We start from the raw sequence: 25,961 nt of genomic DNA on the forward strand, positions 1-25,961 counted from the left end.
TACTCCTTCCATTGCTTTTGTGTTACAAAGCCCATGAGGTCATGATACGTCTTTGTGACTTGTCGTAGAATAGTTGTTGTTGTTGTTGTTGTTGTTGTTGTTGTTGTTGTTGTTGTTGTTTTATGGCGGTTGGCATCCAATTGTTGCATTACCGCCAGACTTTATTCCTCAGACTTTTCGTAGTCCTTAGACTGTCGTAGTCCGTAAAAGAAGTCCTTCCATTGCTTTGGTGTTGTTGTTGTAGTTGTTTTATGGCGGTTGACATCCGAGTGTTGCATTACCGCCAGACTTTATTTCAGAGACCGACCGGCTTTATTCCAGGGAGACTCTTCTTCATCTTCCTCTCCTTCTTTGACGTTCGGTGCTTCCACCGTACAGCTTTATTCTTTAGGCTTCATTCTATAGGCTTTAAAATTTCCACTGATGTCGCTGCTTGGTAGCCGTGCGTCTACGAGACTGGACGAGGACAGGAGACCACCCCCACCCCCATCTCATCACTCTGATCACTCTGACTCCCCAAAAGCAGACCCCCATCACTCCGACTCCCATTTAGCGCCTTTAGCCTGTTTTCTATATCTGCCCAATCAAGCTCCTTTGTTCCAAGGAATCTCCCTGCAGCTTTAGCAATGATCCTGATCCTTTCAGTTCTGCTTTGAGTCTGAGCAGCACAGTTTACAACATCCACCATAAAGAGTACAAAATCCTCTCTATCCACAACCAGGGTATTCTCATTCATTCTGGAACCTGCACACTTGGGACCTCCACTCTTGAAACCTTCACACTTCTTGGGAGCCACGCTGGCCTTTCTCATTTCGCCCTGGCTGGGAGCAGCGCTGGCTCTCTCTGTATTTACTCTAAACTCGTTACTTGAAACTTTCTTGACTGCATCTGCATAGGATATACCTTGAGAGACCTTTATTTTATGCACCTCAGCAGCTCTTTTGCTAAACCTGCATCCCCCGTAGGCAGAGCTATGTTCTTCCCCACAGTTACAGCACTTCAGTTTTGCTCCCACGTCACACTTCCCATACTCGTGATCTCCTGCACATTTACCACATCTTTGCCTCCCTCTACAGACCGCTGCAATATGCCCAAAGCGCTGGCACTTAAAGCAACGCAGGGGCGGTGGAACATATGGCCTAACGTCATGGCACATGTACCCAATGAACACCTTACTAGGCAGGCACCTCCCTTCAAGTGTTACCATTACCGACAAGCTGTCACATCTTACCCCAGACCGGGTCACCTTCAACCGCCTAGCGTCCAGCACCTTAGCTCCAGTCAAATTCTCCTTAACTTCATCCACAGACGTCGCCGTAGGGACACCTACGATAACTCCTCTGACCGTGTTTCTTTCAGCATCAGACACAAGAATGTCCTTTCCACCCAGACGTTTAGTTCCAATCGCCTTCCGTTGCTGAGCCGCGTCCTTGCACACGACCAGCAGCGAGCCATCTCTAAGGACACTCGCACTCTTGATCACTCCCACAGCTACAGTTAGGCTCTTTGACAATGCCACTGAATTCCACTCCTTAAAGGATGCACTATCCTGTGCAAGCTTTATGATCACCTTACAGTCTCTGCTCTCACCCCGGATATCAGTAGCTTCAGCCTCATCCTGCTGCTCATTCCCAGAACCCTCGGACGAGCTAAGGGACTTTTTACGTTTCCGGGCACGTGCAGCCAGAAAAGGCTGCTCCTCCACGCCGTCCAGAACGTCTTCGACCACCGATCCACTCTCCTCCGCCATCTCCCGTCTCTCCCAGACCGTCAGCGTTGTAGTCCTTAAAAGTTCTTCTTCCAGTGCTTTGGCGTTTCAAAGCCCATGAGGTCATGACATGTCTTTGTTGTTTTATCCTTTAGAAGTTCTTCTTCCATCGCTGTAGAGTCTAAGCCCATGAGTTCAAAGCTCGTTAGAACTCCTCTTGCTCCTCGTCCTCGGCTAAGTTTCCAACACACCCCAAAGTCTAAGGAATAAAGTCTGGCGGTAATGCAACACTCGGATGTCAACCGCCATAAAACAACAACAACAACAACAACAACACACCCCAACTCTATAACTCACTACACTACACAACTCTATAACTCACTACTCTACGCAACACAACTCTATAATTCACTACACTACACAACTCTATAACTCACTACACTACACAACACAACTCTATAACGCACTACACAACACAACACAACTCTATAACTCATTACACAACACAACTCTATAACTCACTACACTACACACCCCAACTCTATAACTCACTACACAACACAACTCTATAACTCACTACACAACACAACTCTATAACTCACTACACTACACAACACAACTCTATAACTCACTACACAACACAACACAACTCTATAACTCACTACACTACACACCCCAACTCTATAACTCACTACACTACACAACTCTATAACTCACTACACTACACAACACTATAACTCACTACACTACACAACACAACTCTATAACTCACTACACAACACAACACTATAACTCACTACACTACACAACACAACTCTATAACTCACTACACTACACAACACAACTCTATAACTCACTACACAACACAACTCTATAACTCACTACACTACACAACACAACTCTATAACTCATTACACAACACAACTCTATAACTCACTACACTACACACCCCAACTCTATAACTCACTACACAACACAACTCTATAACTCACTACACAACACAACTCTATAACTCACTACACTACACAACACAACTCTATAACTCACTACACAACACAACACAACTCTATAACTCACTACACTACACACCCCAACTCTATAACTCACTACACTACACAACTCTATAACTCACTACACTACACAACACTATAACTCACTACACTACACAACACAACTCTATAACTCACTACACTACACAACACAACTCTATAACTCACTACACAACACAACTCTATAACTCACTACACTACACAACACTGAATGGGAGCTAAATGGGAGTCGGAGTGATGGGGGTCTGCTTGTGGGGAGTCAGAGTGATCAGAGTGACGAGATGGGGGTGGGGGTGGTCTCCTGTCCTCGCCCAGTTGTTGTTGTTGTTGTTGTTGTTTTATGGCGGTTGGCATCCAATTGTTGCATTACCGCCAGACTTTATTCCTCAGACTTTGTCGTAGTCCTCAGACTCTGTCGTAGTCCTCAGACTCTGTCGTAGTCCGTTGTTGTTGTTGTTGTTGTTGTTGTTGTTTTATGGCGGTTGGCATCCAAGTGTTGCATTACCGCCAGACTTTATTCCTCAGACTCTGTCGTCGTAGTCCTCAGACTCTGTCGTAGTCCGTAAAAGTACTCCTTCCATTGCTTTGGTGTTACAAAGCCCATGAGGTCATGATATGTCTTTGTGACCGGCTTTATTCCAGGGAGACTCTTCTTCATCTTCCTCTCCTTCTTTGACGTTCGGTGCTTCCACCGTACAGCTTTATTCTTCAGGCTTCATTCAATAGGCTTTAATATGTCCACTGATGTCGCCGCTTGGTAGCCGTGCGTCTACGAGACTGGGCGAGGACAGGAGACCACCCCCACCCCCATCTCGTCACTCTGATCACTCTGACTCCCCACAAGCAGACCCCCATCACTCCGACTCCCATTTAGCGCCTTTAGCCTGTTTTCTATATCTGCCCAATCAAGCTCCTTTGTTCCAAGGAATCTCCCTGCAGCTTTAGCAATGATCCTGATCCTTTCAGTTCTGCTTTGAGTCTGAGCAGCACAGTTTACAACATCCACCATAAAGAGTACAAAATCCTCTCTATCCACAACCAGGGTATTCTCATTAATTCTGGAACCTGCACACTTGGGACCTCCACTCTTGAAACCTTCACACTTCTTGGGAGCCACGCTGGCCTCTCTCATTTCGCCCTGGCTGGGAGCAGCGCTGGCTCCTCTCTCTGTATTTACTCTAAACTCGTTACTTGAAACTTTCTAGACTGCATCTGCATAGGATATACCTTGAGAGACCTTTATTTTCTGCACCTCAGCAGCTCTTTTGCTAAACCTGCATCCCCCGTAGGCAGAGCTATGTTCTTCCCCACAGTTACAGCACTTCAGTTTTGCACCCACGTCACACTTCCCATACTCATGATCTCCTGCACATTTACCACACCTTTGCCTCCCTCTACAGACCGCTGCAATATGCCCAAAGCGCTGGCACTTAAAGCAACGCAGGGGCGGCGGAACATATGGCCTGACGCTATAGCACATGTACCCAATGAACACCTTACTAGGCAGGCACCTCCCTTCAAATGTTACCATTACGACAAGCTGTCACATCTTACCCCAAACCGGGTCACCTTCAAACGCCTAGCGTCCACCACAGTAACTCCCGTCAAATTCTCCTTAACTTCATCCACAGACGTCGCCGTAGGGACACCTATGATAACTCCTCTGACCGTGTTTCTTTCAGCATTAGACACAAGAATGTCCTTTCCACCCAGACGTTCAGTTCCAATCGCCTTCCGTTGCTGAGCCGCGTCCTTGCACACGACCAGCAGCGAGCCATCTCTAAGGACACTCGCACTCTTGATCACTCCCACAGCTACAGTTAGGCTCTTTGACAATGCCACTGAATTCCACTCCTTAAAGGATGCACTATCCTGTGCAAGCTTTATGATCACCTTACAGTCTCTGCTCTCACCCCGGACATCAATAGCTTCAGCCTCATCCTGCTGCTCATTCCCAGAACCCTCGGACGAGCTAAGGGACTTTTTACGTTTCCGGGCACGTGCAGGCAGAAAAGGCTGCTCCTCCACGCCGTCCAGAACGTCTTCCATCCCCGATCCACTCTCCTCCGCCATCTCCCGTCTCTCCAGACCGGGTGTTGAGCAAGGTCTCCTCACAGTTTTGTCTTCCAGTGCTTTGACAAAGCCCAAGAAGTCATGAGATGCAGACTCTGTCGTAGTCCGTCATTGTTGCATTACCGCCAGACTTTTCGTAGTCCGTAAAAGTACTCCTCCCATTGCTTTGGTGTTACAAAGCCCATGAGGTCATGATATGTCTTTGTGACTAGAATAGTTGTTGTTGTTTCAGAGACCAACCGGCTTTATTCCAGGGAGACTCTTCTTCATCTTCCTCTCCTTCTTTGACGTTCGGTGCTTCCACCGTACAGCTTTATTCTTTAGGCTTCATTCTATAGGCTTTAATATGTCCACTGATGTCGCCGCTTGGTAGCGCTACCAAGCGGCGACATCAGTGGACATATATTATTCCTACGACAAAGTCTGAGGAATAAAGTCTGGCGGTAATGCAACACTTGGATGCCAACCGCCATAAAACAACAACAACAACAACAACTACACAACACAACAACTCACTACACTACATGACACAACTTCAGCTTAAACAATCTAGTGCTGCAGCTAAAGAGACTTTGAAGATTAAAGTTGAAAGAATATTCTTTATTCTTTAAAGCTCCAGTTGATTGGAGTTGGGGCCGAGCCGATGGCGTCTATGTACCATGTGTGACTTTCATCCATGCGAGTGTCCTTAGGGATGGCTCGCTGCTGGTCGTGTGCAAGGACGTGGCTCAGCAAAGGAAGGCGATTGAAGCTAAGTGTCTGGGTGGGAAGGACATTCTTGTGTCTGATGCTGTAAGAGGCACGGTCAGGGGAGTTATAGTAGGCGTCCCTACGACGACATCTGTGGATGACATAAAGGAGAATTTGACTGGAGCTAAGGTGGTGGATGCTAGGCGGTTGAAGATGACCCGGGATGGGGTAAGGTGTGACAGCCTGTCGATAATGATTAGATTTGAAGGTGGGATCCTGCCTCGTGTGGTGTGCGTTGGGTACATGCGCTATGGCGTACGCCCATATGTTCTGCCGCCCCTGCGTTGCTTCAAGTGCCAGCGCTTTGGGCATATTGCAGCGGTCTGTAGAGGGAAGCAGAAGTGTGGTAAATGTGCAGGAGACCACGAGTATGGGAAGTGTGACGACGGAGCAAAACTCAAGTGCTGTAACTGTGGGGGAGAGCATAGCTCTGCCTACGGGGGATGCGTGTTCAGCAAGAGGGCTGCGGAGGTGCAAAAAGTTAGAGCCTCTCAAGGCATATCCTACGCGGATGCGGTCAAGAAGGTGTCTGGTAGTCAGGTGACGGTGGATGCAGTGGGGGCTGCCAGTGCTGCTGGTGTCCTAGGCGACAGGGGAGGGGGCAGCGTTGCCCGCAGCCAGGGGGAGGTCCCCACTGGGATGCCCGTGAGTGTGGCTTCCACGGGCAGAGGCCCTGTGGGTGCGGAGGATGTACTGGTTGTGAAGAGGAAAGATTTCTTCCTCTTTATAGTGGAAGTGATTAACTGTACTGGGCAAACCAAGAAGAGATCCGAAAAGACTAAGATCATCGCTAAGGCTGCAGGGAAGTACTTTGGAGCTGGGGGCCCCGAGTGGACGGAGATAGAGGATGCGCTGCGGGAGGGCGCCCTGCCCCATTCTGGCAGTGGGAGTGGGGGGGCTCCCGATGCGCCGTCAGGTTCCGGGGGCTCATAATGGCGGTGGTTGTCTTGCAATGGAATGCGCGTAGTCTTCGTGCTAATGGCCAGGAATTTAAGCATTTTGTCTCTACCTTGTTGAACAAGCCTCACGTTATGTGCGTGCAGGAGACTTGGTTACGACCTAGGTGGGGTTTTGGGATACAAGGGTATGTGTGTGTTAGGAATGATAGGGAGCAGGGTAGAGGCGGAGGTGTGGCTGTGTTTGTCCGAGATGACCTAAATTACGTTGTTGTCAGTGTGAGTAAAGCGCCGGAGGCCCTGGCGGTGAGGGTCTGGCTGGGTGGTGAAGCTGTTACTGTGGTTAACCTTTATAATCCGTGTGGTGAGTTAACGTTAGAGTCCTTACATAGTATCGGTAAGGATGTTCGGGGAAAGGCCGTGTGGTGTGGGGATTTTAATGCGCATAGCGCTTTGTGGGGCGGTAGTGGTACCGATAGGTATGGGCAGGTGGTAGAGGGTTTTATCAATCAAAGGGAGTTGGTTTGTCTGAATGATGGGGGTGGGACCCGCTATGATATGGGGACCGGTGCGGAAAGTGCAATAGATCTTACACTTGTGTCCAAGGAGTTAGCTGGTGTTTGTAGTTGGGAGGTTCTTGGTAATCTTTCTTTTGGTAGCGATCACTATCTAGTCCGCACCGTGATTGGCTTTGGGAGCTGTGTGGTCAGGGGGACGAGGATCCAGAGGTGGCAGTTGGCAAGGGCGAACTGGGGGGCTTTCCTGAGGAAAGCTGATGATGGTTCTAGGGTTCTGCAGGAAGGAGGATTGACTCAGGTGGATGATCTCAATAGTGCAATTGTCTCGCTCATCACGCAGTCAGCGGTAGGCACGATTCCTAAGAGTGGTGGTAGTGGACATAGGAAGCGGGTGCCGTGGTGGACTGAAGCATGTGGTCATGCTGTTAGGGCGAGAAATGCGGCGTTTCGCCGGCTAAGGGTTGCCCACACTGAGGGTGCCCTCATTGACTACAAGAGGGCCCGCGCTGTTGTGCGGAAAACTGTGAGAACGGCCAAGAGTGCCTATTGGAGGCGGTATTGTTCCAAAATTGGGAGAGAAACGCGTCTCGGGGATGTTTGGGGGATGATTAAGCGGATGCATGGGGTTGAGCGCCGTCGTGGGACCCCGGTCCTAATACTGAATGGTGTTGAAGCAGTCAGCGACGTTGACAAAGCTGAACTGTTGGCCAGCACCTTTGTGTCGGTGCACAGCTCTGACAATCTCTCACCTGCGGAAAGGCACTACAGGGAGAGTACTTTGGCCCAGAATTCTGAGCTGATTGGGCACCAGCCTTCGACTCAAGATGACCTTGACCTTCCGTTTAGTTTGTTTGAGCTAAGGAGAGCACTTTCTAAGGCGAAACAGACAGCCCCGGGTAAAGATGAGGTGTGCTATGACATGCTCTCTCATTTGACTGATGACACGCTTGGGCTAGTCCTGGGTCTTTTCAACCGTGTTTGGGATTCAGGTTGTGTTCCATCTGCGTGGAAACAGTCTACGGTGGTGCCGGTTCTGAAGCCGGGTAGGCCAGCGTCTGACCCTTCAAGTTATAGGCCGATTGCCTTGACGTCGCAGCTCGGGAAAACGATGGAGCGCATGGTTACCGAGCGGTTGGATTACTTCTTGGAGAGTCAGGGTTTGCTTCCCGCGCACCAGAGTGGTTTCCGTAGGGGCAGGAACACCATGGATTCCGTGTTGTGTTTGGAATCTGATATCCAGCTGGCCAGGGCTCAGAAAGAAAAGGTTATTGCGGTGCTCTTTGATGTGGAGAAGGCGTACGATATGGTTTGGAAGGATGGGCTCCTCATTAAGCTGCGGAAGTGTGGTGTGAAGGGTAAACTGTTTAACTGGGTCCGGAGCTTTCTGTCTGGCCGGCGTATCCAAACCAGAGTGGGCGCTGCTTACTCTGGGGTCTATGGGGTGGAGAATGGGATCCCGCAGGGGAGTGTGTGTAGCCCTATCTTGTTCAATGTTATGATTAAGGACATCTTTGACGACGTGGATGGGTCTGTTGGGAGGAGCCTTTATGCTGACGATGGCGCTCTATGGGTGAGAGGGAGGAATCTCCGGTTTTACGAGGCGAAACTGCAAAGGGCAATACAGCAGGTGGAGCAGTGGACCCTGAAGTGGGGGTTTAAACTGTCCGTACGGAAGTCTCAAGTGATCTGTTTCTTCAATGGGCATAGGGACGTCTCCCTTCGACTGCATGGGCAGGTGCTCGAACAGGTCAGGGAGGTGAGGTTCTTGGGGGTCACCTTTGACGAGAGGCTTAGTTGGCGTCGGCACATTGATGAGGTCAGTGGTAAATGCAAAAGGGTGAATAACTTGCTTCGTTGTCTATCCGGCCAGGACTGGGGGGCCAGCAGAAGGTCGCTCCTGGGTATTTATCGGGCCGTCATGAGGGCGGCTATTGATTATGGCTGTATAGCCTACATGTCTGCGGCTGAGACTAACTTAAAGAAGCTTGATGTGGAGCAAGCCCAGGCCTTGCGCATCTGCTGTAGGGCTTTTAGGACCTCCCCTGTCTCGGCGCTGCAGGTTGAGTTGGGGGAATTGCCGTTACGGCTCCGGAGGCTAGAACTTCTGTTGGCTTACTGGGTGAATGTGCAAGGTCATACGAGCTCTCACCCGGTGAGGGACTTTCTCAGGGTTGATTGGGGGCAGAGTGAGGCTGGCGGTATGATTTTCAGCCAGGTAGGAAATGCGAAGGCGCGGCTTGCGGGGGTTGGTGATCTGCGTGTGAGCCCGTCGGTGGCTTTGTCTGCTATAGCTCCGTGGAAGTTTGTCCCGGCTCCTGTTGATGTTAGCTTGCATGGCAAGCTTAGAGGAGTCGCTGGGAGGGCACCGCAGTTTGCCGTTCAAGCGCTCATCGATAAGCACTCAGGTGATGTGTTTATTTATACCGACGGGTCTAGGGATCCTGAGAGTGGGCGTACTGGCGCCGCTTATTTTGTGCCTGACCTGGGGCTAGCGGTCAAGAAGAGGTTGACAGATCGCCTTTCTGTTTTCACGTCGGAACTTATAGCGATACGGTTGGCGTTGGAATGGGCGGAATCTGCTTTGCAGTGTTGCGGCATTGTGGTGGCCTCTGACAGCCTTTCTGCATTGCAAAGCATTAAATCTGGGAAATCGGATTGCAGACAGGATGTGTTGAATGGCATCTTCTGTCTGATGCTCTCCCTGTCCAGGAAGGATGTGAGGGTTTCCTTCATTTGGGTCCCTGCGCATGTGGGGGTGGATGGTAACGAAATGGCTGATGCACTGGCTAAACGTTCCCTTCGGCGGCCATCAATTGATGTGGCGGTTGAGTTAAGCAAATCTGAAATCAAGCCTGTTATCAAGAGTCATGTGGTCGGCCTTTGGCAGGAATTTTGGAGCCACTGTGTTACTGGACGGCATCTCTATCACATACAGGGTAGTGTGGGTCCTTGCGGGTCTATGGGCAGGAACGCGTGGGAGGAAAGGGCCTTCGCCCGCATGAGGATTGGCCATACTGGACTCAATTGGTCACTGAGTAGGATAGGCAAACATCCGACCGGTCTGTGTGGTCACTGTCGGGTGCCAGAGACTGTCGAGCATGTGCTGATTTGCTGTGAGGCTTATGATAGGGAAAGGGCCGGGTTGGCCTTGTGGTTTCGGAATAATGGGCGGGAGTTCAATCTGCGGAACGTTCTGGCGATCCAGTCACAGGGTTTGTGTCAGGCTGTGGTTGCTTACTTATGTAGCACAGGGCTGGGTAAACGTTTATAGAGGTGGGGGGTGTTGGAGACTGAGCCGAGGATGAGGAGCAAGAGGATGTTCTAACGCGCTTGGACTTCATGGGCCTAGAAACGCCAAAGTGATGGAAGAAGGACTTCTAAAGGATAAAACGACAAAGACGTCCCATGACCTCATGGGCTTTGTAAAACAACAAAGACGTCCCATGATCTCATGGGCTTTGTACTTCCAAAGCACCGAACGTCAAAGAGGGCGAGGAAGGTGAAGAAGAGTCTCCCTGGAATAAAGCCGGTTGGTCTCTGACACAACAACTATTCTAGTCACAAAAACACATCATGACCTCATGGGCTTTGTAACGCCAAAGCGATGGGAGGAGTACTTTTACGGACTACGACAGACTGTCTGAGGACTACGAAACGTCTGAGGAATAAAGTCTGGCGGTAATGCAACACTCGGATGCCAACCGCCATAAAACAACAACAACAACAACAACAACAACTTTCATCCATGTTCAAGGTCAAACATGCCTCAGTCTGAACATGAAGAACATGAAGAACATGAAGAACATGAAGAACATGAAGAATATGAAGAATAAACCAGGGGAAGAATAATAGACTCCAGCATTCCATGGAATGAACATTCCATTCCATGGCTCGAGCCTAAAGTCTTTACTACACACATGTAGTATACTTTTACACAAGAATGCAGACACTTGCACATGATCTAGTTCTTCTTCTTATAATGATTATGTGATTTGAGGTCCTCCTCTGGGACGTACAAAACAAGCTAACCTTCTCTTTATTATCCCCTTGATTTAAGATAAGATAAGGACATTCCTTTATTGTCCACACATGGGGAAATTTCATTGTTGCAACGCAGATACAGAGGAAAAGGACAGATCACTTATAGGAAGTTTAAAAAACACTCTTAAAAGAACTCTTATAAATAAAACTCTTATAAACTAAAACTCCTATAGGCAAAACCTCTAATGTCTTAATAAGGAATGAAGGGGGAAAATAAAGATAAAATAAAATAAAAACAGCCAAAATAATACTAATATTAATGGTAAAAAAAAATTAAATCAATGCTTTATTGAATTTTTTTGTTATAATATTCAACATATTTTCTTGTAAATTAAACAAAAAAAGATGCAAACAAAAGATGCACTAAGGATCTAAACACGAAATAGATGTTTAGTCAGCCACGCCCACTTTGCATTGGTGGCATTTCTAGCCAATGATTATTTTTTACAATATATTTGTTTACGCGGACGGGACAGTGTAGCATGAAACGGGGATGAAAGAGGGAAGGACATGCAGCAAAATGTGAGTTGAGAGTTGTTTTGGCCGAGCGACGCTAAAATGAATAAATACTTGAAGATCATACCGTGTCAGTCACTCACAACATGTTCAAGACTTTTCTGTGTTTTTAATATCAAACTGTAGCAATCTATGAATAAAACAAAGTTTAAACCTGGAGCTCCAGCTAAAGTCCTGAGCACAAACAGCTCCCCCTAGTGGCAGCGTCACAGAGGTCAAAGAAACACCGATGACCTTTAAAGTTTAGTCCTGTTAAGTCTTTTGTATTTTCCCTCAGATAAAGACTCAACGTCTGACGAGGCTCCGACAGGTAACACTTCCTGTGGGCGTGGCTTAGTCATGATGTCATAATGATGACACACAGATATCACATGTCTTTTTTCTGCTGCAGAAATTATGAATCAAGCATCTCCTAATCAGCCAGGTGAGAATCTCCCAAACTCTCACACATGCAGGGCCGTGCAGAGCCGTGCAGGGCCGTGCAGGTGCAAGTGCAGGGCCGTGCAGGGCTGTGCAGAGCCGTGCAGGGCCGTGCAGGGCCGTGCAGGGCTGTGCAGAGCCGTGCAGGGCCGTGCAGAGCCGTGCAGGTGCAAGTGCAGGGCCGTGCAGGGCTGTGCAGAGCCGTGCAGGGCCGTGCAGGGCCGTGCAGGTGCAAGTGCAGGGCCGTGCAGAGCCGTGCAGGGCTGTGCAGGTGCAAGTGCAGGGCCGTGCAGGGGCAAGTGCAGGGCCGTGCAGGGGCAAGTGCAGGGCCGTTCAGGTTCAAGTGCAGGGCCGTATATTATATCACACTTATATTACACTTATATTACACTTATATTACACTTATATTACACTTATTACACTTATATTACACTTATATTACACTCATATTACACTCATATTACACTCATATTACACTCATATTACACTCATATTACACTCATATTACACTTATATTACACTCATATTACACTCATATTACACTCATATTATACTCATATTACACTTATATTACACTTATATTACACTCATATTACACTCATATTACACTCATATTACACTTATATTACACTTATTACACTTATATTACACTCATATTATACTCATATTACACTTATATTACACTTATATTACACTTATATTACACTCATATTACACTCATATTACACTCATATTACACTTATATTACACTTATTACACTTATATTACACTCATATTACACTCATATTACACTCATATTACACTTATATTACACTTATATTACACTTATTACACTTATATTACACTCATATTACACTCATATTACACTTATATTACACTCATATTACACTCATATTACACTTATATTACACTTATATTACACTTATTACACTCATATTACACTCATATTACACTTATATTACACTCATATTACACTTATATTACACTCATATTACACTCATATTACACTCATATTACACTCATATTACACTTATATTACACTCATATTACACTTATATTACACTCATATTACACTCATATTACACTTATATTACACTTATATTACACTTATATTACACCTCTCTTTATTCCAGACTCTCACAGTTTCCATTGAGTGGAATAATAAAATCTCTAAATTTGTATATAAAGGAGGAGTTAAAAAGGTTAAAAAGGAGACAAAAGTTGCTTCGTCAAAAGGCCCCCGAGGGCCCAAAAAGTGAATAATTTACATGACATAATTTTCTATTAGAATTTGCTGTTCAAGATGTTGCCACGACAACAGAACCCTACAGCTTTAGCTTTTATTTGACCCACTGTTGTAGGACATGAACATGACCCTGCAGCGCCCTCCAGCGGATTGTCTGCAGAATTGCATCACTCAGACACTAAATCATTAATTAATAAATTAGTTTATTTCAAATTCATTAAAGATTGTGCGTGAGCAGCTCAGAGGCATCTGACGGTCAGGAAATCACATTACACCACTAAAGATCTGACCAAACAATAAATAATTGACCATTTTTTTCCCTCACTGTGATAGCCCCGCCTCCTCCCTCTGCTCCAGCCAATCAGAAGCCAGCACCTGCCTCCAGCAGCAAAGAGGAAGATGACGGTGAGTAGAACACAGGCCCCTGCTGCCTCCTGCTGCCCACTGCTGCCCCCTGCTGACCCCTGCTGACTCCTGCTGCCCCCTGCTGCCCCCTGCTGAACCCTGCTGCCCCCTGCTGACTCCTGCTGCCCCCTGCTGCCTCCTGCTGCCCCCTGCTGACCCCTGCTACCTCCTGCTGACCCCTGCTGCCCCCTGCTGCCTCCTGCTGACCCCTGCTGCCTCCTGCTGCCCCTGCTGCCTCCTGCTGCCTCCTGCTGACCCCTGCTGCCTCCTGCTGCCCCTGCTGCCTCCTGCTGCCTCCTGCTGACCCCTGCTGCCCCCTGCTGCCTCCTGCTGACCCCTGCTGCCCCTGCTGCCTCCTGCTGACTCCTGCTGCCCCCTGCTGCCTCCTGCTGACCCCTGCTGAACCCTGCTGCCCCCTGCTGCCTCCTGCTGCCCCCTGCTGACCCCTGCTGCCTCCTGCTGACTCCTGCTGCCCCCTGCCGACTCCTGCTGCCCCCTGCTGCCCCCTGCTGACCCCTGCTGAACCCTGCTGCCCCCTGCTGCCTCCTGCTGCCCCCTGCTGACCCCTGCTGCCTCCTGCTGACCCCTGCTGACCCCTGCTGCCCCCTGCTGCCTCCTGCTGCCCCCTGCTGACCCCTGCAGCCTCCTGCTGACCCCTGCTGCCCCCTGCTGACCCCTGCTGCCTCCTGCTGCCTCCTGCTGACCCCTGCTGCCCCCTGCTGCCTCCTGCTGACCCCTGCTGCCTCTTGCTGACCCCTGCTGCCTCCTGCTGCCCCCTGCTGACCCCTGCTGCCTCCTGCTGCCTCCTGCTGACCCCTGCTGCCTCCTGCTGACCCTTGCTGCCCCCTGCTGCCTCCTGCTGCCTCCTGCTGCCCCCTGCTGACCCCTGCTGCCTCCTGCTGCCTCCTGCTGACCCCTGCTGCCTCCTGCTGACCCCTGCTGACCCCTGCTGCCTCCTGCTGACCCCTGCTGCCTCCTGCTGACCCCTGCTGACCCCTGCTGCCTCCTGCTGACCCCTGCTGCCTCCTGCTGCCCCCTGCTGCCCCCTGCTGACCCCTGCTGAACCCTGCTGCCCCCTGCTGCCCCCTGCTGCCTCCTGCTGCCCCCTGCTGCCCCCTGCTGCCTCCTGCTGACCCCTGCTGCCCCCTGCTGCCGCCTGCTGCCCCCTGCTGACCCCTGCAGCCTCCTGCTGCCTCCTGCTGACCCCTGCTGCCCCCTGCTGCCTCCTGCCTCTTGCTGACCCCTGCTGCCTCCTGCTGCCCCCTGCTGACCCCTGCTGCCTCCTGCTGCCTCCTGCTGCCCCCTGCTGACCCCTGCTGCCTCCTGCTGCCTCCTGCTGACCCCTGCTGCCTCCTGCTGACCCTTGCTGCCCCCTGCTACCTCCTGCTGCCTCCTGCTGCCCCCTGCTGACCCCTGCTGCCCCCTGCTGCCTCCTGCTGACCCCTGCTGCCTCCTGCTGACCCCTGCTGACCCCTGCTGACCCCTGCTGCCTCCTGCTGACCCCTGCTGCCTCCTGCTGACCCCTGCTGACCCCTGATGACCCCTGCTGACCCCTGCTGACCCCTGCTGCCTCCTGCTGACCCCTGCTGACCCCTGCTGACCCCTGCTGCCTCCTGCTGACCCCTGCTGCCTCCTGCTGACCCCTGCTGACCCCTGATGACCCCTGCTGACCCCTGCTGACCCCTGCTGCCTCCTGCTGACCCCTGCTGACCCCTGCTGACCCCTGCTGCCTCCTGCTGACCCCTGCTGCCTCCTGCTGACCCCTGCTGACCCCTGCTGACTCCTGCTGACCGGGCCTGGGCACAGCACACACATTTCACTGTTATCATCATATACGGTTTATGATTATGATTAGGAAGTACTATTAATATATATATATATATATATATATATATATATATATATATATACAGCACTATTATTATAAAGAGGACAATGTTGTTATTGTATTTATTTTATTTTATCTTTATTAAACCGGAGCATCTCATGGAAACGACATGATTAAAATGTTTCTTAAATGATTCTGCACATTGTGTTAGACTAATGTAATGTACAGTTTAATGTAAAGACTATTATTATTATTAGGCCCGAGCGCCACAAGCTGGCGAGAGGCCTATTAATCGAAGCGCTCGCCCACTTCCAAACACTCACTAACGCACTCCTCCACTCACGCACGCCCCGTGCAGACTAATTAGTAGTAGGAAAATGGAACATTACCGTTGTAAACGGGCGAAGCCCGTGCAAAAGTTCGCACTAAACGAGCACTTTACATTGAGTATAAAGCACTCATTTGCGCTAAGTAGCTCATGAACACGTTCCATCTCTTACATGTTCAGTTCATATAAACATGTGATGCAAAAATTGAACATTATTACTGTATAGAGGGCCAAAAACACAAAGTGGGCGGAGCCCACTCAAAATTAACGAAAGTACCCGTCAATGACCAGGGACCCACACCATGAGGTAGGAAAGCGCGAGCGCTTTCCGAAAATGTATAGTTTATGATATTTGGAAAATGGGAAACATTGTTTTCGCATCGGAATATTATTCTTTCTTTCTTTCTTCTTCTCGGGACCAACCCCCCTATTTTTCACCCAGTGAACATTGACGAAAAGTCACAAAAATTTGCACACCTCTAAAAATCGTGCCTCTCTACATTCTGGCTATTTCCCTTTTCTAAAATCAAAAAAATTGGCGCGTCAGCGCCCCTAAATGTACCAAAAATGCATTGAGAGATGGGAAATGACCCAAAAAAAATCTGATCGTAGAATCATGAAATTTGCCGCAGAGGTAGACGGCGACAAGAGAAGTAAAAAATATTATTACGGCAACGCCGTCCGCCCAACCAAATGTCGGCCATATTGCTTCAAAAATGGCTCTTGTACTTTTATGAACTCCTCCCCCTCAGGGCGTTGGCCCTAAAAAGCTGAAATTGTGTGAAAATGGTGCTGAGGAGTGGGACATCAAAAGTTATTTAAATTACATTTATACCTGTCACTGTTTCTGTGGGTTTGGGCGAAGCCACAAACTTTAGCTAGAATTTCAGAAATCTCCCAAATTGAACATTTCTGCCGTTTGCGCAGATAAAGTCCGAATTGCGTCAAATTAGAATCAGTTGTTAAACTCTTTGCCCTAAACCTACTTGAAGTGAAATAAATTAATTTGGAGCCACAGCGCCCCCTACAGAGTTTATATGGAGGTTAAATATTTAGTTTTGCGAAATTATATGAAATTTGACACACAACTCAATTTTGGCATCCCCATCAAAAAAGTCAATGAGACCCATGTCATAATTGTTATGGCGTTGCCGTAACGATGACCGAAACCTTCCATGTTATTCCAATGGGGAAATCGCCAGAACATGTTTACACTTTAGACTTTCACAAACTCCTCTTAGGGCGTTAGACATATTAACCTGAAATTTGGTGAGACTCATCTTCAGGGGTGGACCATCAAAAGTGATCCACATTTTTATTCAAAGAGTCACGGTGTCTGTGCGGCAAAGCCGCACATTTTGCCAAGAATTCAAAATAAAATTGCTTTTTGATGTAAAACAAAGGGGAGAAGATGTGACAGCGTCACAGATTCAGCAGTAGGCATAATAAAAGGACAATTGGGGCGCGTTAGCGCCCCCTCCTCTTGCGGCGTGGCGGCGGCGTAGCGAGGGCCGATCATTGCCGCTTGCGGCTATATTTATTATTATTATTATACAATTTCATATTATATCATTTTGATTTCATATTGTATTTTTAATTGTATTTGTACAAGTGCAAATGACTTGTACTTCTATACGTTTAAGTAAATCACATTGTTACAGAACCTGTGGTAAATACTTCTCATAGTTTTACATCAGTCACTTCTCTGTCTGTGCAGCGACAGCCACAACGTACACAACGTACACAACGTACACAACGTACACAACGTACACAACGTACACAACGTACACACTGTGTGAGTGTGATTATCTCATCGTAGCTCGTGTGTTACAGGGACATTATTTTAGGGCTGGACAAGTTAACGTCTTATTATCGCGTAAACTCATCACTTATTTAACACGGGTCAGATTCCCCTGGTCCAGTTCTAAAGCCTCGTTCAGAGCGCTGCGGACGAATCGCGCCCGACGCAGAATTTGAGCGCGTGAACATTAGAAAGACAAATGCACCGGACTCATGTCCGTAAAATACACTCACAGCAGACGTCCTGCACATGCTCAGTGGAGTCGAGGTGTCCTGCACATGCTCAGTGGAGTCGAGGCGTCTGCACATGCTCAGTGGAGTCGAGGTGTCCTGCACATGCTCAGTGGAGTCGAGGCGTCTGCACATGCTCAGTGGAGTCGAGGCGTCTGCACATGCTCAGTGGAGTCGAGGTGTCCTGCACATGCTCAGTGGAGTCGAGGCGTCCTGCACATGCTCAGTGGAGTCGAGGCGTCTGCACATGCTCAGTGGAATCGAGGCGTCCTGCACATGCTCAGTGGAGGAGAGTCATGGATCATGGCTTTGGTTTATTAACTTTACAAAGTCAGCGGCTGTAGGCGCCAGCCGAGGCAACACGCCGGGGGCCCGCGTGAGCAGGTTCCGCCGGGGGCCCGAGTGAGCAGGTCCCGCCGGGGGCCCGCGTGAGCAGGTTCCGCCGGGGGCCCGAGTGAGCAGGTCCCGCCGGGGGCCCGCGTGAGCAGGGCCGTAGCTGGGCAGATCCTTGAGAAGGGCCCGGCGTGCGTCTTTATCAGATGAAAAGGTGAATCGTCTGGTGCCGTAGCAACTGGCTCAGTGCAGAGGAGTCAAAAAACACCCAGTTTTAGGAATCTACTTTTCTGGTTCTTTTCGATGCAGTGGCAGCTTCAGTTTTGTGTTTTTAACATTGTTTAAGTTCAAATGTAAAATGTATTTATTTGTATTTCACTGTTTTAGTCTTTGTTTCACTCGTGTCGAGTTTTTAGTGTCGAGTTCTAAGTTCTAAAAATGTGTTTTGTGTCTAATGTTTCATGAATTATAAGTTTGTTCATTTTTAATGTGTCAATACTTCATATTTTATTGAACTGATGCACTTTGCACTTCATTTGAATTCATTTTGAATTTTGCAGTAAAAATGCGATTAATCGTGATTAATCAGGGAAATAATGCGATTAATCGCGATTAAAAATTGTAATCGTTGCCCAGCCCTAATAATAACTTATAAAACTGTCAAAGTGCAGAAAAATATGATATAACATATAATATAATATAATATATAACAGCTCAGCCTGAAACAGGGGTGAGAGAGAAGGGACATGCAGTAAATGGTGAGCCAGCTGCACATAGGACGGGGCCCTCCACGGGGCCCTCCACGGGGCCCTCCACGGGGCCCTCCACGGGGCCCTCGCCCTCTGAACTCCACAAGAATATCATGTTCACATTTCTTGTTGACTGTTGTTTCTCCCTCAGAAGACGACAGAGACTCTGGGGAAGTTCGTCTAAAGAGACCTGCACCTCGCTCCGCCCGGATGAAGAGCCCTGCACACGTTTCACCTGCCCTTGTCGCCCCCGCCCCTGCCCCTGCAGCCCCCGCCCCTGCAGCTCCAGCCCCTGCAGCTCCAGCCCCCGCCCCTGCAGCTCCAGCCCCTGCAGCTCCAGGCCCCGCTCCCGCAGCTACAGGCCCCGCCCCCGCAGCTCCAGGCCCCGCCCCCGCAGCTCCAGGCCCTGCCCCACGGCCCGGACGTTCCAGGAGAGGCCCCACCCGCACCAAACCAAGCTCCGCCCCTGTGAAGCCGGGCTCCGCCCCTGTGAAGCCGAGCTCCGCCCCTGTGAAGCCGAGCTCCGCCCCTGTGAAGCCGAGCTCCGCCCCCCCAAAGGCAAGTGCTGCCACCACGAAGCCCCACCCCGCCCAACCAGCTCCTGTCATCCAATCAAAATCCTCAAGTCGACGATCGTCAAAGAGGCGGAGCCGGACGTCACGCAAAACAGTTTCTGTCTGAGATCAAGATCAATAAAGTTATGATGACGCTATGAGTTTAATAAAGTTATTCGTTTATAAAGTTATGAGTTTAATTATTAGTTCAATACAGTTCTGAGTTAATAAAATAAAAATGTAAAGGTTTAGGACAAGATGAGGACTGTAAACTGAATAAACATGTCTTATTCATCCTCCGTTCATGTGGTGCTCAGCACTCGCTTTGGACTTGTTTGTGTTCATGTGTTTTTATCTGGGAAAGTGGGGCTTTGGAGATCACCATAGTAACAGCCCAGAGAGTCCTCTTTATAAGTGTTCAACTGAACTAACAGTAAGATTTGTTGTTAACCTTATCAAAAACTAAGCATTATTTGTTTTTGGAAAGCACAATGTTATTTTAGCCAGAATCAGAAAAGGTTCATTGTCATTGTCATAGGAACTGTTCCTGTTGATTCAGTGCAACATAAAACAATGAACAATGATTAAACAACATATATAAGTCAAAAAGAGAAACATTTTAAATCTGTTATGGAATTGAAATAAAAATAGACTTAATATGAACACAAATGTACAGTTGAGTTACAGATGTAGAGCAGAAAGTGACAGTGATTAAGAAATGTTCATGAGTCCAACGGCGGAGGGAAAGAAACTGTTCTTATGGAGGCAGGAGGTTCTGGTCCTCCTGCATGAGGGGAGTGGCCTCCTGCCTGAGGGGAGTGGCCTCCTGCCTGAGGGGAGTGGCCTCCTGCCTGAGGGGAGTGGCCTCCTGCTTGAGGGGAGTGGCCTCCTGCCTGAGGGGAGTGGCCTCCTGCAGAGATTAAAGTCTGCGGCCGATCACCTTCTCAGCAGAGGGCGCTGTAGTCTCTGTTTGTCACTGGCTGTGGCTCCAGCGTATCACACAGTGATGGAGGAGGTGATGGAGGAGGTGATGGAGGAGGTGATGGAGGAGGTGATGGAGGAGGTGATGGAGGAGGTGAGGATGGACTCAATGATGGTCGTGTAGAACTGCTCCATCATCAGCTTGTCTTTCTTCAGCTGCTGCAGGAAGTTCATCCTCTGCTGGAGCTTCTTGATGAGGAGCTGATGGTGGCTCCTCCCACTTGAGGTCCTGGTGATGGTGGCTCCTCCCACTTGAGGTCCTGGTGATGGTGGCTCCTCCCACTTGAGGTCCTGGTGATGGTGGCTCCTCCCACTTGAGGTCCTGGTGATGATGGCTCTCACTTGAGGTCCTGGTGATGGTGGCTCCTCCCACTTGAGGTCCTGGTGATGATGGCTCTCACTTGAGTTCCTGTTGATGGTGGCTCTCACTTGAGGTCCTGGTGATGGTGGCTCCCACTTGAGTTCCTGGTGATGGTGGCTCCCACTTGAGGTCCTGGTGATGGTGGCTCCTCCCACTTGAGGTCCTGGTGATGGTGGCTCCTCCCACTTGAAGTCCTGGTGATGGTGGGTCCTCCAATTTGAGGTCCTGGTGATGGTGGCTCCTCCCACTTGAGGTCCTGGTGATGGTGGCTCCTCCCACTTGAGGTCCTGGTGATGGTGGCTCCTCCCACTTGAGGTCCTGGTGATGGTGGCTCCTCCCACTTGAGGTCCTGGTGATGGTGGCTCCTCCCGCTTGAAGTCCTGGTGATGGTGGCTCCCACTTGAGGTCCTGGTGATGGTGGCTCCTCCAATTTGAGGTCCTGGTGATGGTGGCTCCTCCCACTTCAGGTCCTGGTGATGGTGGCTCCTCCCACTTGAGGTCCTGGTGATGGTGGCTCTCACTTGAGGTCCTGGTGATGGTGGCTCTCACTTGAGGTCCTGGTGATGGTGGCTCTCACTTGAGGTCCTGGTGATGGTGGCTCCTCCCACTTGAGGTCCTGGTGATGGTGGCTCCTCCCACTTGAGGTCCTGGTGATGGTGGCTCTCACTTGAGTTCCTGTTGATGGTGGCTCCTCCCACTTGAGGTCCTGGTGATGGTGGCTCTCACTTGAGGTCCTGGTGATGGTGGCTCCTCCCACTTGAGGTCCTGGTGATGGTGGCTCTCACTTGAGGTCCTGGTGATGGTGGCTCTCACTTGAGGTCCTGGTGATGGTGGCTCCTCCCACTTGAGGTCCTGGTGATGGTGGCTCCTCCCACTTGAGGTCCTGGTGATGGTGGCTCCTCCCACTTGAAGTCCTGGTGATGGTGGGTCCTCCAATTTGAGGTCCTGGTGATGGTGGCTCCTCCCACTTGAGGTCCTGGTGATGGTGGCTCCTCCCACTTGAGGTCCTGGTGATGGTGGCTCCTCCCACTTGAGGTCCTGGTGATGGTGGCTCTCACTTGAGGTCCTGGTGATGGTGGCTCTCACTTGAGGTCCTGGTGATGGTGGCTCCTCCCACTTGAGGTCCTGGTGATGGTGGCTCCTCCCACTTGAGGTCCTGGTGATGGTGGCTCTCACTTGAGGTCCTGGTGATGGTGGCTCTCACTTGAGGTCCTTGTGATGGTGGCTCCTCCCACCTGAGGTCCTGGTGATGATGGCTCTCACTTGAGGTCCTGGTGATGGTGGCTCCTCCCACTTGAGGTCCTGGTGATGGTGGCTCCTCCCACTTGAGGTCCTGGTGATGGTGGCTCTCACTTGAGGTCCTGGTGATGGTGGCTCCTCCCACTTGAGGTCCTGGTGATGGTGGCTCCTCCCACTTGAGGTCCTGGTGATGGTGGCTCTCACTTGAGTTCCTGTTGATGGTGGCTCCTCCCACTTGAGGTCCTGGTGATGGTGGCTCTCACTTGAGGTCCTGGTGATGGTGGCTCCCACTTGAGGTCCTGGTGATGGTGGCTCTCACTTGAGGTCCTGGTGATGGTGGCTCCTCCCACTTGAGTTCCTAGTGATGGTGGCTACCACTTGAGGTCCTGGTGATGGTGGCTCCTCCCACTTGAGGTCCTGGTGATGGTGGCTCCTCCCACTTGAGTTCCTGGTGATGGTGGCTCCCACTTGAGGTCCTGGTGATGGTGGCTCCTCCCACTTGAGGTCCTGGTGATGGTGGCTCTCACTTGAGGTCCTGGTGATGGTGGCTCTCACTTGAGGTCCTGGTGATGGTGGCTCCTCCCACTTGAGTTCCTGTTGATGGTGGCTCCTCCCACTTGAGGTCCTGGTGATGGTGGCTCTCACTTGAGGTCCTGGTGATGGTGGCTCCTCCCACTTGAGTTCCTGGTGATGGTGGCTCCCACTTGAGGTCCTGGTGATGGTGGCTCCTCCCACTTGAAGTCCTGGTGATGGTGGCTCCTCCCACTTGAAGTCCTGGTGATGGTGAGTCCTCCAATTTGAGGTCCTGGTGATGGTGGCTCCTCCCACTTGAGGTCCTGGTGATGGTGGCTCCTCCCACTTGAGGTCCTGGTGATGGTGGCTCTCACTTGAGGTCCTGGTGATGGTGGCTCTCACTTGAGGTCCTGGTGATGGTGGCTCCTCCCACTTGAGGTCCTGGTGATGGTGGCTCCTCCCACTTGAGGTCCTGGTGATGATGGCTCTCACTTGAGGTCCTGGTGATGGTGGCTCCTCCCACTTGAGGTCCTGGTGATGGTGGCTCTCACTTGAGGTCCTGGTGATGGTGGCTCCTCCCACTTGAGGTCCTGGTGATGGTGGCTCCTCCCACTTGAGGTCCTGGTGATGGTGGCTCTCACTTGAGGTCCTGGTGATGGTGGCTCCTCCCACTTGAGGTCCTGGTGATGGTGGCTCCTCCCACTTGAGGTCCTGGTGATGGTGGCTCTCACTTGAGTTCCTGTTGATGGTGGCTCCTCCCACTTGAGGTCCTGGTGATGGTGGCTCTCACTTGAGGTCCTGGTGATGGTGGCTCCTCCCACTTGAGTTCCTAGTGATGGTGGCTACCACTTGAGGTCCTGGTGATGGTGGCTCCTCCCACTTGAGGTCCTGGTGATGGTGGCTCCTCCCACTTGAGTTCCTGGTGATGGTGGCTCCCACTTGAGGTCCTGGTGATGGTGGGTCCTCCAATTTGAGGTCCTGGTGATGGTGGCTCCTCCCACTTGAGGTCCTGGTGATGGTGGCTCCTCCCACTTGAGGTCCTGGTGATGGTGGCTCCTCCCACTTGAGGTCCTGGTGATGGTGGCTCCTCCCACTTGAGGTCCTGGTGATGGTGGCTCCTCCCACTTGAGGTCCTGGTGATGGTGGCTCCTCCCACCTGAGGTCCTGGTGATGGTGGCTCTCACTTGAGTTCCTGTTGATGGTGGCTCCTCCCACTTGAGGTCCTGGTGATGGTGGCTCTCACTTGAGGTCCTGGTGATGGTGGCTCCTCCCACTTGAGGTCCTGGTGATGGTGGCTCCTCCCACTTGAGGTCCTGGTGATGGTGGCTCCTCCCACTTGAGGTCCTGGTGATGGTGGCTCCTCCCACTTGAGGTCCTGGTGATGGTGGGTCCTCCAATTTGAGGTCCTGGTGATGGTGGCTCCTCCCACTTGAGGTCCTGGTGATGGTGGCTCCTCCCACTTGAGGTCCTGGTGATGGTGGCTCCTCCCACTTGAGGTCCTGGTGATGGTGGCTCCTCCCACTTGAGGTCCTGGTGATGATGGCTCCCACTTGAGGTCCTGGTGATGATGGCTCTCACTTGAGGTCCTTGTGATTGTGGCTCCTCCCACTTGAGGTCCTGGTGATGGTGGCTCTCACTTGAGGTCCTGGTGATGGTGGCTCCCACTTGAGGTCCTGGTGATGGTGGCTCCTCCCACTTGAGTTCCTAGTGATGGTGGCTACCACTTGAGGTCCTGGTGATGGTGGCTCCTCCCACTTGAGGTCCTGGTGATGGTGGCTCCTCCCACTTGAGTTCCTGGTGATGGTGGCTCCCACTTAAGGTCCTGGTGATGGTGGCTCTCACTTGAGGTCCTGGTGATGGTGGCTCCCACTTGAGGTCCTGGTGATGGTGGGTCCTCCAATTTGAGGTCCTGGTGATGGTGGCTCCTCCCACTTGAGGTCCTGGTGATGGTGGCTCCTCCCACTTGAGGTCCTGGTGATGGTGGCTCCTCCCACTTGAGGTCCTGGTGATGGTGGCTCCTCCCACTTGAGGTCCTGGTGATGGTGGCTCCTCCCACTTGAGGTCCTGGTGATGGTGGCTCCTCCCACTTGAGGTCCTGGTGATGGTGGCTCCTCCCACTTGAGGTCCTGGTGATGGTGGCTCCCACTTGAGGTCCTGGTGATGGTGGCTCTCACTTGAGGTCCTGGTGATGGTGGCTCCTCCCACTTGAGTTCCTAGTGATGGTGGCTACCACTTGAGGTCCTGGTGATGGTGGCTCCTCCCACTTGAGGTCCTGGTGATGGTGGCTCCTCCCACTTGAGTTCCTGGTGATGGTGGCTCCCACTTGAGGTCCTGGTGATGGTGGCTCCTCCCACTTGAGGTCCTGGTGATGGTGGCTCTCACTTGAGGTCCTGGTGATGGTGGCTCTCACTTGAGGTCCTGGTGATGGTGGCTCCTCCCACTTGAGTTCCTGTTGATGGTGGCTCCTCCCACTTGAGGTCCTGGTGATGGTGGCTCTCACTTGAGGTCCTGGTGATGGTGGCTCCTCCCACTTGAGTTCCTGGTGATGGTGGCTCCCACTTGAGGTCCTGGTGATGGTGGCTCCTCCCACTTGAGGTCCTGGTGATGGTGGCTCCTCCCACTTGAAGTCCTGGTGATGGTGGGTCCTCCAATTTGAGGTCCTGGTGATGGTGGCTCCTCCCACTTGAGGTCCTGGTGATGGTGGCTCCTCCCACTTGAGGTCCTGGTGATGGTGGCTCTCACTTGAGGTCCTGGTGATGGATGCTCTCACTTGAGGTCCTGGTGATGGTGGCTCCTCCCACTTGAGGTCCTGGTGATGGTGGCTCCTCCCACTTGAGGTCCTGGTGATGATGGCTCTCACTTGAGGTCCTGGTGATGGTGGCTCCTCCCACTTGAGGTCCTGGTGATGGTGGCTCTCACTTGAGGTCCTGGTGATGGTGGCTCTCACTTGAGGTCCTGGTGATGGTGGCTCCTCCCACTTGAGGTCCTGGTGATGGTGGCTCCTCCCACTTGAGGTCCTGGTGATGGTGGCTCTCACTTGAGGTCCTGGTGATGGTGGCTCCTCCCACTTGAGGTCCTGGTGATGGTGGCTCCTCCCACTTGAGGTCCTGGTGATGGTGGCTCTCACTTGAGTTCCTGTTGATGGTGGCTCCTCCCACTTGAGGTCCTGGTGATGGTGGCTCTCACTTGAGGTCCTGGTGATGGTGGCTCCCACTTGAGGTCCTGGTGATGGTGGCTCTCACTTGAGGTCCTGGTGATGGTGGCTCCTCCCACTTGAGTTCCTAGTGATGGTGGCTACCACTTGAGGTCCTGGTGATGGTGGCTCCTCCCACTTGAGGTCCTGGTGATGGTGGCTCCTCCCACTTGAGTTCCTGGTGATGGTGGCTCCCACTTGAGGTCCTGGTGATGGTGGCTCCTCCCAC

General features: G+C 51.0%; 1 long non-coding RNA gene across 1 annotated transcript in view; it reads left to right on the plus strand.

The window, feature by feature from the left end:
* The window catches only part of LOC140362279 (uncharacterized), a 47,169-nt gene extending 27,016 nt beyond the window's left edge, over positions 1–20,153 (plus strand). Inside the window, exon 3 of the long non-coding RNA XR_011927057.1 lies at positions 20,127–20,153. This is a non-coding gene — a long non-coding RNA (uncharacterized lncRNA). The remainder of the gene's footprint in view (positions 1–20,126) is intronic.
* The last annotated feature ends 5,808 nt before the right edge of the window (positions 20,154–25,961 follow it).

This window comes from Eucyclogobius newberryi, unplaced genomic scaffold, assembly GCF_026437365.1.
Source record: "Eucyclogobius newberryi isolate DKJ021-1_F unplaced genomic scaffold, fEucNew1.0.hap1 SCAF_16, whole genome shotgun sequence".
NCBI lineage: Eukaryota > Metazoa > Chordata > Actinopteri > Gobiiformes > Gobiidae > Eucyclogobius > Eucyclogobius newberryi.